This window comes from Neovison vison, chromosome 1 (genome assembly GCF_020171115.1).
Source record: "Neovison vison isolate M4711 chromosome 1, ASM_NN_V1, whole genome shotgun sequence".
In the NCBI taxonomy this organism is placed as follows: domain Eukaryota; kingdom Metazoa; phylum Chordata; class Mammalia; order Carnivora; family Mustelidae; genus Neogale; species Neogale vison.
Window position 1 is genome coordinate 14,205,353 of NC_058091.1, and position 15,333 is coordinate 14,220,685.

Here is a 15,333-nt window from a genome sequence, read left to right on the forward strand (position 1 = left end):
AGTTACCTTCAGGTAGTCCGAGAAGTAACTGGTCTAAGAAAATTGAGTAAAACTGGGAAATGTTAAGTCTCACTCCAAAACATCCTAGTTAAAACATTTTCTTAGAACACTGTTTAAAGAGAACACATTTTGGGCCCAGGTCCTGCCTACAGGTCAGTGTTGGGCCCTCCATTTCTTATTGGCATAGGCTCCTGGCCCTGCCTACAGGTCAGTGTTGGGCCTTCTATTTCTTATTGGCATAGGCTCCTGGTCCTGCCTATAGGTCAGTGTTGGACACTCCATTGCTTATTTGCATAGGTGCCTGGCTGAGCTGGGAGGAGCTAGAAGAGCAGCATCACCTACGGGGGAAAGAATCTGACAGGATGGATGGTAATATGGAGGCCAGACAGAGGGCAGGACTAGCCAGTGGTTGCTGGAGATGTCTGGTTGGAGAAGTAGAAGGGTACCTCAGATAGGAAGGCCCAGAAGGCCCAAAGGCAGAACCAAGCTTGCTTGGCTGGATTGAGAAAGTATATGAATTAGTGAGAATGCATTCAGACTGGTAGGACTAAATCATCTGGATGATTTGGAGAACCTGTCTAATGACTTTCTCATCAGAGGTGTGACCCTGCCCCTTTCTTTGCAATATCATCTTTGTGGCGGATGTAGCTCAAGCTGTGGGGTGCAGTGCAAGTCCCGTCCTTCAGTCCTGGGGCTCTCATTCCCTCAGCCACCCAGATTGTTGCCTGCTGGAGGCTCACTGCTAAACCCTCCCAGGATATGTCCTCAGGTCAAGGGATCTGCCTCATCCTACTTATACCCCTCCCCAGGTCGGCCCATATCCAGTGAGTGGTCAGTGCCTAGGTATAAAGCCCGGGCTCCTTGCCTCAATTTAGGACATCTCTGAAGAGATCCCAGCTTCAGAGACATAACTGCATCTCAGTTCAACATCTCTGTCTGTCCAGTGCTGCTTCCCTCATACCCTTAAAAATATTGTTTCTGAGAGCACATGCCCGAACAACCTCCTGCTAACAAAATTTCTTCACTTTATCTTAACCAAAAGGCCGAGGAGCGATGCAAACAAAATTTCTTCTAAAGTTGGTTTCCCTGTTGGCCTGACCTGTGACACCTGATAATACCAAGGCAGATACAAATATAAAGATGAAGAATAAAGAGGTGGGAAAGGTTGGAGAACTGAAGACAACAGGTCAGGGTATCACTGGGGAGAAGCAACCCTTATAGCATGTAGCTCAGGAAGATGGTACATGACCTAGCTTGGAGGCGCTCTATCTGTTGTCTAGATTCTAGTGAATTAGTTGCTAATATGGTGCAGGGGGACAAGGATTCAGACTAACTTGTTTGGCTAAGACACTCATTTGCTGAGACAATTTATTTATGAAACTTGGTTGTTTTATCTTGAGTTGGGTAGAGTATCACTGTTGAGTATCTCTAGGGTTTGGTAACAATCAGGTGGTATAAATAAAACTATTCTAGAAACCCCAATGGGCAATTGGAGGTGCAAGTAGAGTGACGTGGTTGAAGCCACAGGCTTTGGAAAGACACAGAGCCGTGCTATGCCACTGAGTGTCTTTGTCACTGGAAGCAAGTTGATGAACCTTGTTAGCCCATTTTTTGCAGGTAAAATCCAGGTGAGGGGATATTTTCTCTCAGGGTTGTTGCCAAGTTAAATTAGATTATATATATAATAAACATACATACCATTATGCCTGCCACGTGATACTTTCTAAATAGATGATAGCTGTTGTTACTATTATTTTAAAAGCTTAAGATACTGTATTACTCATAAGTACATGCACATATATTACACATAAGCTTGACCACTTGAGGAAGTTCCTTTGTGACACTCGCCACCTGTTTTCTCATGTGGAAGCCTCTGCAGTTGGCACAGTGGTCATAGCTTCTGTGATCCAGAGGATTGTCGTTTATGACCAAGGTCACTGCTGTCACTCCACTCCTGAAGCAACCAAAAACTGAATACCATCTGGGGCTCTGTTTGTGACTGCACACGGAATTCAGGTTTTCCAAGTGGCTAACTGAACATTATGAGCCAGGGTTGACTATGTTTGAGACTGGAATTTCTGGCATCTCCTCCTCAAACTTTGTGATCTGATTTTTTTTTTTCACTTTCACTGTTTTCAGCTTTTATTATTTTAAAAAAAGATTTTATTTATTTATTTGACAGAGAGAGGGATCAGAAGTAGGCAGAGAGGCAGGGAAGGCGGGGAAGCAGGCCCCCACTGAGCAGAAAGCCGGATGGGGGGCTCGATCCCGGGACCCTGAGATCATGACCTGAGCCAAAGGCAGAGGCTTAACCCACTGAGCCACCCAGGCACCCCTCAGCTTTTATTATTTTACCTTCTTTTCAAATTCTGAAATTTCGCTGTTAGAACTTTAGCTCTCTTTCCTTCTGAAGAGGACATACAATATAAAACAGAAGTGAAATTGTGTCAAATTATTGTATTTTGTGTTCAGATATTGATACAAGTAATGAAGAGGGAAAAAAAGAAATTTAGATCATAGGTCGAGACTAAGAAATAATATTAGCAGTAATTTAAAATACAAAATCCGCAAAGGTGGGATTGTAATCCTAAACCTGCTTAAGACAAAGGGTAGTAATTTAGTGAGAAAAACAAAATACCACAACTGAACTCTGAAGGTCCTAGATAGAAAAAGTCAGATTTATTTGAAAGAACTATATGCTTGTTGGGGTTTTTTGTTTTTGTTTTTATTTATTTGTCCGAGAGAAAGAGAGAATAGGCAAGAGGAGCAGCAGGCAGAGGGAGAAGCAGGCTCCCTGTTATAGGCAGGAGCCCTGTGCCGGACTGTGATCCCAGGACCGGGACTCAATTCCAGGACCATGGGATCATGACCTGAGCCAAAGACAGATGGTTAGTGACTGAGCCACCCAAGCACCCCTGAAAGAGCTATTTCTTTAAAAATTGCGTCTAAATATGGAACATAAAATATGTGTACACTGTGATCAACTACTCTCTGCTCTCCCTCCCTACCCAAAATAAAACACTGTATTTTGATTAATTGAAATTCTAGTGTTGAAGCACAATTTAATGTTTCAATAAAATGGTTGTATGAAGATGGTATTTCATGACATTTTCTAATATTGACTTTCCTTCTTTTGCACTCGTATTGCTAAGCACTCACAACAGGAAAAGATTTCAACATTGTGGTCCTTTCCTTGCAAAATCAGGAGATGTGCCACTTTTACCATTACGGAGCTACGTGTGGCTAAGTTCATCCAGCTCCAGCTTGAAACTTTTCTAAAGGCTTCTGTGCTAATTGGAAGTAATCCTTCAAGGAGATCAGCTCTTCTCACTTTTTTATATATCGAGTGACTTTATTTAAAAAAAAAATCAGTTGCAAAAGCAGCGTTTTCCACATAGCTCCTATGCAAGCAAACAGTTGGTGTTTGCTTTCACTTTTTCTACCGTTCAAGTTGCCTCTAATTTCATAGCTGTGGTCTCTTTTTCTTTATTCTAGTCACATATGCCAAGTTATTGTCCTTTGTTCTGCATGCACAGAACCTGGGCTGTGGTGCTTCTTAATGAGTCCTGTTCTCCCTTCTGGAGTGTAAGAAACCACACCAGCCTCCCAGAGTGTTTCCATAGCCAGCCAGAGTATGGTGTCCTCTCATAGTAGGGACGCAATGGTATTCATTAAATAAGTGATTCAAATAGCAAGTAAATTTAGTGGTAATTAGGTTAGACTAAGACTCAGATTCTTAGTGAGATGTTACTAAATTTTGCAAGAGTAACTTTAATAAAACAGGGCTTTTTAAATCTGGTCATTGGTTTCACTTAAAGAAATGCAATTCCAGTTCTAAAAATCTTAAAAGCTATATGTCATTACTGACATTTGCTTACAAAAAATTGAAGGAATGATCAGAGCACTCAACAGAGGCAAAACTCCCTTAAAATTCTCTTTACTCCATCTTTTTCCTCAAGCCAACTCCTCTGAGAGCTCTTGATCTTCTCCTCTCCTCTTCCCCTCTGTCCTCCTCAGTTAATCTATGCTTAAACATATGGAGAATAACTTTGGGTGTCCTTGTTCCTTAACACACTTTTCTCCTTGACTCCTTGACTCATCAGAACATCAAAGGTCCAGGAAATGGACCCAACCAAGCAAGCCAAGAAACCTATTGCAGAAGACAGGGTAATGGGGAAGGAAAAGAAGGATTACTTGTGCGTCTATCATACAAGTAAATGCATTTGTTGTAGTTAGCTATCGCTGTGTAACAAACCACTCCAATCTTAAAATAATCAGAATTCATCATTTTTCATAATCTGTGGGTTTGTTCACTAGTTCACAGTTAAATATGGATGGTTTCCTAAGGACAGATATATAAGACAATGTGCCAGGCAGTGATTTAGTCTCTAGGGATAGAATGATGGAGAAAGTGCTTTCTTGCCATGAGGCATTTGTGATCATGTATGTATGGGCCTGTGGGAGAGAAGAGGTAAGAGATGCATCAACCCTGAATCCTTAGGTCTCAGTTTTCTGGCTTCATCTGGGATGAGTTTATCTGCAGGCTTGGCTGAACTACATCCTCAATAACCTCACCCATGTATCTGGCAGTTGGCTCTGGCTATATGATGAGGCATCTCAGCTCTTCTCCACATGGACTCTTGTCCTCCCATATAGACTGCTTTCCTTACGTGATATTTTTAAGACAGAAATCCAAAACAGCCAAACTAGAAAGTACAAAACTTCTTAAGGCCTAGAATCAGATGCCATAAAGTCATTTCTGCCATGTTGTTGATCAAAGCAAGGATGATATGTCGCTCTCGCCATCAAGAACGACCCGGGGGCACACAGGGTGGCAAGCTTCTTTATTGCGCTCTCTTCATAGCCTCTCCTCCTGCGCCGCGATCTGGGGGCAGCCCTGTCCCTGGGACGCCCCGCTCGAAGCCGCCCCGTCCGGGGGCCCCGGGGGTCTCCGCTGTGCGCACCGCGCCGCAGCGCTGGGAACCCGTGCTGGTCCACCGCTCCCGGGGCCCCGCGCTCCTCTCCTACACGGAAGTTCACGCATATATATACAGTTTGCAACAGCCAATGAGCAGCCCTTATATGCAGCGCGCGCATGATCATTCCCTTCCACCACCTAAGGGTCACGCAGTGTTCATGCACCTCTTACATAAGCTGTCAGCCAATCACATCTAGTTCCTCAAAAGCGCATGCGCCATCTTGTTCTTGTTCTGCCAGCGTGGCTCCCAACAATGATACAAGATCAGATACAAGGAGGGGGGAATCAGTTCTACCCTTTGATGAGAGAAAGAACAAAGTCACATTGCAAAAAGAGGATGGGACCAGAGAATTTTGTGGCCATAATTTAAAATCTGTCCTCTGGTCACTATTACTTCTATTCTTTCTACATCCAAAGACATTTACGTCCTCTCAAGACATTGGAAATATCCAATGATGTTGACAAGCTCCAAATCCAGTGTCATGTGATCTGCCTTTGGTTCACATACAAATGAGCCTCCTCAGGTATAATTCTTCCCAATATGCAGGCCTATAAACTAAAAAGAGAAGTGGGTGCCTCCTCTTTATCCAATATGCAATGATGAGATGGGCCAGCGCCATTGCACTAGATGTCTCTGTTGGATGGAAGGCATCTAGTGCAATAGCGCTGGCCCATCTCATCATTGCATATTGGACAAAGGATGGAAAAGAGATAATAGTCATGGTCTGAAATAGTTCTGAAATTTAGCTAGGCACATGTGGCTAGTACCTTTAATCCGGGGACCAGAGGTATTCCTGTCTTTTTGATAAGAAGTGGCTTGTGTTATGGCTGATAGTTTTCTCAGCCGTCTTCCTAATCATATAAAGTTGTGGTTCCAAAGTCTTGTCTTCATTTTGAACTGTCCTCTCCCCTTAGTGCAAAGTGGTGGTGTTTTACTTAAAAGATTTGTTGATGTGGGGTCCCTGGTCACTCAGTTGCTTGAACATATGACTCTTGATTTCGGCTCAGGTCATGATCTCGGGGTTGTGAGATGGAGCTTGCCTTGTGCCCTGTGCTTAGCCTGGAGCCTGCTAAGGCTCCTCCCGCCTCCTCCCTCCTCTTACACTCGCTTTCTCTCTGTCTCTCAAATATGTGAAGTCTAACAGATTTGTTGACTTTCTAAAAACTTGCTTGAAGCTCATTCTGTGCCACTCAAATCCAAAATTCATTTTTTAAAAAAAAGATTTGTTTATGTATTTATTTGAGAGAGGGCGTGTGTGTGCAGTTAGGAGAGGGCTGGGCAGAAGGAGAGGGAGAGAATCTCTAGCAGACTCCCCACTGAGTGCAGAGCCCAACACTGGGCTCTCAGTCTCATGACCCTGATATCATGACCTGAGCTGAAATCAAGAGTCCAGCGCTTAACTGACCGAGCCACCCAAGAGCCCCTCAAATCCAAAATTTAAAAAAATTCTGGACCACAGATGAGGGTGCTGTGGGCAGTGCCCTTATGATTCTCAGAAGCTGGCTTATCTAGTTGAGAAGGTCAAGTCCATGCTACCTTTAATCTTTCTGAGTTCTTAAAAATGGGTCTTACATTAAAACCTGATTGATAAGAATGTGAATTGATTTAACCTCTGATAAAGGTAATTTAGTAAAGTTGGTCAAAATTTAAAATGTACATATTTTTTAACTCAACAACTAAAGTTCTAGTGATTTATCCTGAAAAAAAAAAAAATGGGTCTTACAGTCGCACTCTTGATTTATTGTTATGCTGAAGCTACTTTTTACTTTGCATATATTTTTCCAGGAAAGTCTGGGGATGGCAATTTTGTAATCCAACACAAATGAGAAAATGCCTTCTTTGGTTCATCTTTCTGTCTTCTTAGTACCTCATAAGAGGGCAGTTGATGCTTTCAGCCTTCTGCAGGAAAGGCAGTTGATGCTCTTAGCCCTCTCTCTAGCCAAATGCACAAGGTCAAGTTACTGCAGACGACAGGATCTATAATACATAAAATATATGTGGCTCTCCTGATCTCCGAGAGCAGAGTGCCACCACCCTTTTAGTCTCTACCAACAGTCTGTGTCCTTCTAGCCTCCTTCCTACCTGTTCCCAAAGCAATACCCCATGTTGTAGATTTTTGCTAAAGCACCACTATATTCCCCATAGCAGGTTCTGTTTCCCTTAGTTTTTGCTAAACCACCACCAAAACTTAGTGGCTTAAAGCAGTAACACATTATGGTTTCTCAAGTTCTGTGGGTGGGCTGGGTGTTTCCTCTGTTGGCTGTGCCTGAGCTCATTTACATGGATGCATTTAGCTAGAGGATCAGCAGGACTATTAGGTCCACTGACTTGGAGGTCTGACAGTTGGTGCTGGCTGTCACCTCTTCAACGTGTCTTTTTCCCTCTAGGATGCTGGCTCAGCTTCCTTGTGTGAGGTCTCGGGGCAGAGTTCTGAGAGAGCCAAAATGGAGCCTCAAGACTTTTCAAGGACCAACTCAGAAGTCATATAAAATCATGTCAGCCACATTATTGGTCACAGCAAGTCTTAAGGCCAATCTAGATTCAAGGGATGGGGAAATCCATTCCAGGTGTTGATAGGAAGCTCAACAAAATCAGATTGCAAAGGGTGTGATGACCAAGATAAGAGGAATTTGTGTACATAATTCATAATCAGCCACAGCCTGGCTTTGAATTTTTTTTATTTACATGTTTAACTTACAGATTTAAACATTGGATAATTACAAACTCTATTTTTTTATGTTGAAATAGTCAGTATACCATAAATCCTACCCAGGTATGACAAAGTTAGTGATGATTTTAGTAACCGTAGATCTACAATTGGGACCATATAATTCTGAACCCAAAACCAATAATTTGAGGCCATCTCAATGTGGCTGTTATTCAGTTAATAATGATTACATTGTCACCCGATGTTTTTGTTGTTTTTTCCTTCATAGCCATGTTATTTGGTTGTGTCAAAAAGTTCAATTTATGTTGTACTTTAAAATTTCTTTCCAACTTTTACTGAGGTGAATTCATCTGCTTTGGAAATAATGAGGAAACCTTATTAAATATAACTAAGAAATTATGATTTTAAACCTTTGTTTTAAATTAGCATTTATATTTCAGGTAACTAAAATCTGTAAGACTTTTATTTAAGCCATCATTGTCATTAAAGCACCTAAAGAATAAAATGATAATCAGCACACACAAAAAAATATTAATCATAACCTATTGTAAGCTACCAATGTATCAATATGTGATACACAAATATTTTTATAGAAGAGAGCAATTTCAGACTTAACAATTATATTTAGTTATTTTTTTATTTTTTTCTTTAAAGATTTTATTTATTTATTTGACACAGAGAGAGAGAGATCACAAGTAGGCAGAGGCAGGCAGAGAGAGGAGGAAGCAGACTCACCGCTGAGCAGAGCCCGATGCGGGGCTCCATCCCAGGACCCTGAGATCATGTCCTGAGCCAAAGGCAGAGGCTTAACCCACTGAGTCACCCAGGCGCCCCTATATTTACTTACTTAAATAGTCTTTCTTGCTGGTATTTTTATATTAATGTGACATTGATTAAGGATGGGTATACCCAGGAATTCAGTATTTTGATCTTTATGATTGTTCATGACTCTGATAAAAATATACAATTTTAGGTGCATACCCATTTGTGAAGTGCTCTAGCTCTCAGAAATAAGTTCTTAAAGAGATTTGTTAAATATATTGAAATATGTCAACTTCGATTATCGTTAGTATTTTTAAAAACACTCTGTTAGGGGGCACCTGGGTGGCTCCATTTGTTAAGTGTCTGCCTTCAGCTCAGGTCATGAACCTGGGGCCGGGGCTCTAATTTGGGCTCCCTGCTCTCCTTCTGCCCCTCCCCTTCTGCCTCTCCTTGTCCTTCTGCCCCTCCCCCAACACTTGTGCTTGCGCGCTCTCTCTCTCAAATAAATACATGAAATCTTTGAAACAAACGAACAAAAAACCCACCATCTGTGAGAAGGACATTGGCATGTATTTTAACTTTTTAAAATTTAGTAACGCTATTTAAAAGCTAATGAACATAGGGCTCACTTTCACAGTTTTACATATTACATATGGTAAAATGAAAATACAGTTAACCCGTTTGTAGGCAGCAAAATTTTCATGATTGATTGCAAAGGCTCAGAATAATCTGGGCTGCTTTTTACTGGTCTCTTTGCTTGCAGGTATATATGTAAGTCACTTGTGCAAAATCAGCAAGTCACTGTTACTATGACTCATCAGGAGGGAAACTGTTGACTCTAAGTCAGGTGTGACAGCTTGTTAATGGTCAAATTTAATCACTCTTGCTAAACTGGGCTTCGTTTTTGCATGTGTCATGATCTTATCCTAAAATAGCAAAATACTTTAAAAATATATACCAGGACAAAGACATAGAGAAATTGAATGTCAGAGCCGGTTCCCTTCATCTTTCGCTCATTTCTAGAGAGGGATAGTGCCTAGGAATTTTGGGATTATTTCTGACAACACCATTCCCCAGGGCCATGCTTGTACAATAGCCTTCCTTTATAGACATCTCTTAAGACCTAATGATTTCCAACTCCTGAGGTCTGTTGGACGAACTGTCTTTGAGATGGAACCAGTGATGGAGACAAGGGTGAAGGACTTAACTTCCATAACTAGTTTTGCTGTTTCTTGTTGCTTTTGTTATTATCGTTGTTTGCTTTTTTATTTCTTGTTTTTTACTCACACCGTCTGGCCTTTAGAAAGAAATCAAGATCCAAGTTTAGAGGGGAGGAGAGTTTGAGCTGCTTATGCCTGGTAATACCTGGATCAAAGCCTGGCCTTAAGCTGGCGTCTCTTACAGGTTCTTACCTGGGGAGCACCCACCTCCTAATCCAGGTTCTGAATTCTCAGCTCTTCTCTGCACTGACGCTACCATCTGACCCAGACGTTTCATGATGCACCTGCAACGCATCTGGAGCCTACTGCTTTTCTTTCCTTCTTTGATGAGTGACATAATTATGCAGTTACCTGTGATAAAAATCTAGAAGGCACCCTTAGCTCCTGTCTGACTACTTCTAGTAGTTACTGTGCAGCCGTCTCGTGCACCTCGTCCCTCTTGGCACATTTCGAGAACAGAATGCATCCCCTTTAACATGTGTTCTGCTGGTGTATTCCTAAATGTCCTACCTGCGCCCAGCTTCCTCTCCCTTCAGTTAAGCCTCTACACTACCATTGTAGTATGTATTTCTGTGTCTCAGGTCTCATATGATCATTTCCAAAACTGTTAATGGCTTCCCATTGTCCATAGATAAAGACCCAACTCTGGCATGCTATTCAAAGACTTGAATTAACCCGATTGTTGCCTGTTTTCCAGGCTTACTTACTTGTTTACCCTTCTTAAACCCACTCCACTTTATAATCCAGCTGTAATAGATTTTTACTGTCACTTTAGTATATAATGCCATGCTTTTAAAAGACGGCCTCTTTCTCCTAAAAGTTTCTCTACCTGCAAATTTCCACTTATCTGCTGATGTTTGACGTCATGGCACCTCCTTTTTTAGCTTCTCTGAATCTTCTAGCCTGTTCCATTGCCCTATCAAAGAATTACTTGCTTGTGTATTTATATTCCCTCAACATTTTATATGTTCCTCTGTTACAGTAGCTGACACATTGCTTTGAGACATTGTTTACATACTTGTCCCTTCCGTGTAGTACCAGTTCCTTAGAACAGCTCTTGTTTTCTGGTCTTTAGCCCGTCCTTAGCAAATGCATCCATTCGTTTCTTCATTAAGCATCTCCTAAGCAATAATGACTAAGGCGGTGATGGTAAATCAGACGCTGCCCATGCCGTCTCATCTAAAACTTAAATTCTAGTGGGAGAAATGAACAGGCATCCAAAAAATGATGGTTTCTTCACTAGATTGATCTTGATTGAGATGAGATATTTGAGAAACAAAACCAACAATTCCTTATGAATTTGTTGTGCAGGATGAGGATAAGTAAAGATCCAAGAATGACTTCCAACTGACTGGCTTAAGAAGTAGGTGGATTTTAGTTTGCATTAACAGAAATTACAGAAATTACAGATTACATGTAGAAATTAAGATTTATGAACAGGATTAACTTCTTATTCTCTGTGATTCCTAGAACTGGAGATCTAAGTTTACGTGTATGATGTAGACAGACGTCTGTGTTTACAACTAGCATTTATGTTCAGCTAAATGTCTTAATGAATTATTCTTTTTATAATTTTAGTGGAAATATTTAGCATGCATATGTATGAACACTCGATAAGAGCATATCATGTTGTTCTGAAAAGTGTAAGATAGAAAAATCACCATAAGATTAACAGTTAAATATGCTTACATAATGCTTCGTCAAATATAACTATGTATTCACAAGAACTGTAAACCTATATTATGGAGATTAGGTCAGTTCTTCATCAACAGCTTAAAATTAGACTTTATATTTTATAGAAGTTCTGAATTCTCTCAGATCTAGCTTGACTACTGAAGATTATTCTGCTGCTAAATGACTTTATTTATAGAACCTAAGGATTTTAAGGTCAAACTCCAATTGATTTAAGTATTAATTTATCATTTTAACATGATTAATATTTGATATGACTAATATAGTAATTTCTGTGCATCCTTGGGCAGTAGTATAATGGTGTAAGAACCTGACTTGTGGAGGTAAACACTTGGCTTGCCACTAGCTGGCTTTGGTAAAAATGCTTACTTACAGGTATGTGCCTTGGTTTTCTTATTTCTAAAATGGCATAATAGTTTGGGGCACCTGGGTGGCTCAGTGGGTTAAAGCCTCTACCTTCGGCTCAGGTCATGATCGCAGGGGCCTCGGATCGAGCCCCACATTGGGCTCTCTGCTCAGCAGGGAGCCTTCTTCTCTTCCTCTTTCTCTGCCTGCCTCTCTGCCTATTTGTGATCTGTCTGTCAAATAAATAAATAGGATTTTTTTAAAAGATTTTATTTATTTATTTGACAGAGAGAGATCACAAGCAGGCAGAGAGGCAGGCAGAAAGAGAGGAGGAAGCAGGCTCCCTGCTGAGCAGAGAGCCCGATGCGGGCCTTGATCCCAGGACCCTGAGATCATGACCTGAGCCAAAGGCAGTGGCTTAACCCACTGAGCCACCCAGGCGCCCCAATAAATAGGATCTTTAAAAAAATAGCATAATAGTTCTTGCTTGAAGATTTGTTATAAGAATTATATGAGTTTATAAGTATATATTACATATGATAGGTAATTATTGGTTTAATTAAAATATAGGATCTATATAGAGACATAGAGATAGAGATATCCATGCCTGGGTATACCTGAAACTAATATAACACTATATGTTAATTATACTAGAACTAGAAAATAAATAAATAAATAAAATAAGATAAGATAAAGAATGGTTCAGAAGAACAAACAAAACCCTGAATGCTCTTGTGTCTTAGGCAGTTAAGTGTCTGCCTTCTGCTCAGGTCATGATCCCAGGATCCTGGGATTGAGTCTCACACTGGGCTCCCTGGGGAGTCTGCTTCTCCCTCTACCCCTCTCCCCTGCCTGTGATCTCTCCCTCTCTCAAATAAGTAAATAAATCTTAAAAAAAAAAAAAAAAGAAAGAAAAGCAAAGAATAAACAGTACATTGACTTTGCCAGGAATATTTCTGTATGAAAAGAAGACATTAATAATTTTGATGAGGGATGATTGCATACACATAGATTCATCCAGAGTATTTGCTTGCTGAGTCATTTTAAACTGAGCAGTCAATAATTACTTTGATTCGCTGGGGAAATAACACTACTAGAAATAATTAAATGCATTTGGAACCAGAAGTTAAATGTGCATTATCACTTCCCCATACTGCAATACTGCAAATAAAAAGACTTGAAAACATTATGAGTCATAGTATGTGGGACCACAGAATTTCTATATTATAGGTGACAGTAAGCTGCTTTCGTGCCTGTTTCACTTAGCACTTGCCAAAATGATCACATTTTTGATATAATAAATTTTTTCTTCATTTTTTCCTTTATATCCTTCCTTGGTCATAAAAACATACAAAATGGAGTGATATTTTTAAAATTTGTAACCAAAGCATGTCATTTCGTGTTTTAAAACTTACTGTATGTAATTTCTAATAAATTACATATTTTCCTGTATATTTAGTTGTTATCTAATCCTCAATGTAACAGGACATTCATATCATGAAAGGTCTAAAAATAAATATTTTGGTTACAGTCAGTCATATCAGATAACTCAAAGGAAGATATGTAATCCAAAAAAATTAATAGAGCAAATTAAATTATTAGAATTTAGCTTTCAGCAACATTTGACACAACATTGTCAGGCGTCTATCCCATTCCATTACCTATTTTCTTTTTCTGAGAACAGAGGGTATATTTTGAGCTTCTTTTGTAGTTCAATTTGAGATTTTATCTGGGTTTTCCAAAAAGATCTACTTAGAAATCTATCTGCTTTCAAACTCAGCCCTCCACACATCCCATATAATTCTTAAATTCTTTGAAAATTAAAAAAAAAGAACAAAAATAAATATCTGTGCCTAGTACATTGCCTTTTAGTATACTGGTTTGTTTTTGTATGTACTTGAAAGTTTAAAAGCATATGCTTAAAGTACATTAGAAGTAATGGCATTCTGTAAATTCTATGGGTATATCCAAAATTTCTCTAAATTAAAATGCTTTGTTATTAAGTTTCCTCATTTCTTCATTGAACAGTATTTTTTGGGTCATATTTATAGGCATTGGGAACAAAGTTACTGTCCTCATAGGCTCATATTGTCAGATGTTCTCCGCTGAAGCCCAGGAGAGCTCAGCTCTAGGGATGTAGATCTGAGCACCATCCCTGAAAGGGTGAGGAATTGAAATGATGTCTTCGTTCAGCTGTGTTCCTCACAGCATCTGGTCTTGTGTTTTACAGACAGTTGATACTTGGTATATGCTGGTAGAATTAACAGAACTCATCCTTTCTTCAAAGATGTTAAACTGGCTCCTTGCTCTCTGGATTTCCTATCTTTAATGGCTCTGATTAAAGTCTTTCTGGATCCTGTATCCTATCCCCCCCCATATTAATTTTCTCTTGTTTCATAAGAAATTACAACAAACTTAACAAGTTAAAATAATTTTCAGGGGTGCCTGGGTGGCTCAGTTGGTTAAGCAGCAGACTCTTGCTTTCAGCTCAGGTCATGATCTCAAGGTTGTAAGATTGAGCCCTGAGTTGGACTCCACGGTGGGAGTGAAGCCTGCTTAAAGATTCTCTCTCCCCCTCTGCACCACGCTACCACGTTATCTCCCCATCTCTAAAAAAAAAAAAAAAAGAAAGAAAAAGAAAAAAAAAAAGAAACCAACCAATACACAAAACAAAACAAAACCCCCAAAACCCCAAAAAACCAAAAAAACAGTTTTCTTTTGTTATCCTCAAACTTTTGTGGGTCAGGAGACAATGTTTAACTTAGATGGATTCTCTGCTCAGGGTCACACAAGTCTGCAATTAAGTAGACAAGCCCGTAGTATCAGCTGCGTTGCATTTTTATCCAGGGGCTACAGGGAAGAATGCACTTTTGAACTCCGTTGGGTTGTTCGCGCAGAGTTCGTTTCCTTGTGGTTGTGTGACTGAGGGCCCCAGCTTCTTTCTGGCTTTTGGCTGGAGACCACCCTTCTCTAAAAACATCTCCCTCTTCCCTGCCACATGACCCTCTCCATGGGCAGTTTACAACATGGCTATTTGCTTCTTCAGAGCCAGAAGGAGAATTTCTCACTCTGGTCAGCCAAGATGGAATCTAACGTAAAGTAACATCTTTATAGGTAGGACTTGGCCACAGTCTGTTGATCAGAAACAAGTCGCAGGTACTACCGGTAGTCGCTTACACAAAGGTGCAGATTTCAGGAGGTGCTGGGATCTTCGGAGGTCATGCCGTCTGGGTGAAGTCCCTGTAATGCCTCACATACACAGCTCTGTCTTATTACATTACTGTATAATCCTCTACTATACCTATGCCCTTGCTTGTCTGTCTCTACTTCTAGATTTTTCATGGCAAAGATGTTGCCTTGTTGTTTTCTATCTCTGGATCTAACCTAAAACTTGGCACTTAGTTGGTTTCAGTGAACTTTTTCCAAACAGCTTTATTGAGGTATGATTGTAGATGAGCTTTGAATAAGTGAGTGAAGGTTAACATATGGCTAATATATTGAAAATTTGGAAGCATTTTCTGGTAATGTATAAAGAAGTAGTCAAATTGGAGTTTTACTGGCACTTCCTTCAAGACAACAATTGGCAAAATTGTTTTGAAGATAAAATAATATTATGATTACTTCTAGACTGTGTAACCCAATGTCTTTTAGGATACAACTTTATGAT

At 40.2% G+C, this 15,333-nt stretch overlaps 1 protein-coding gene across 14 annotated transcripts in view; it reads left to right on the forward strand.

Moving 5' to 3' along the window:
• SYNE1 (spectrin repeat containing nuclear envelope protein 1) overlaps window positions 1-15,333 on the forward strand; it is a 479,099-nt gene that overhangs the window by 77,078 nt on the left and 386,688 nt on the right. The gene's annotated exons all lie outside the window — the stretch shown is intronic.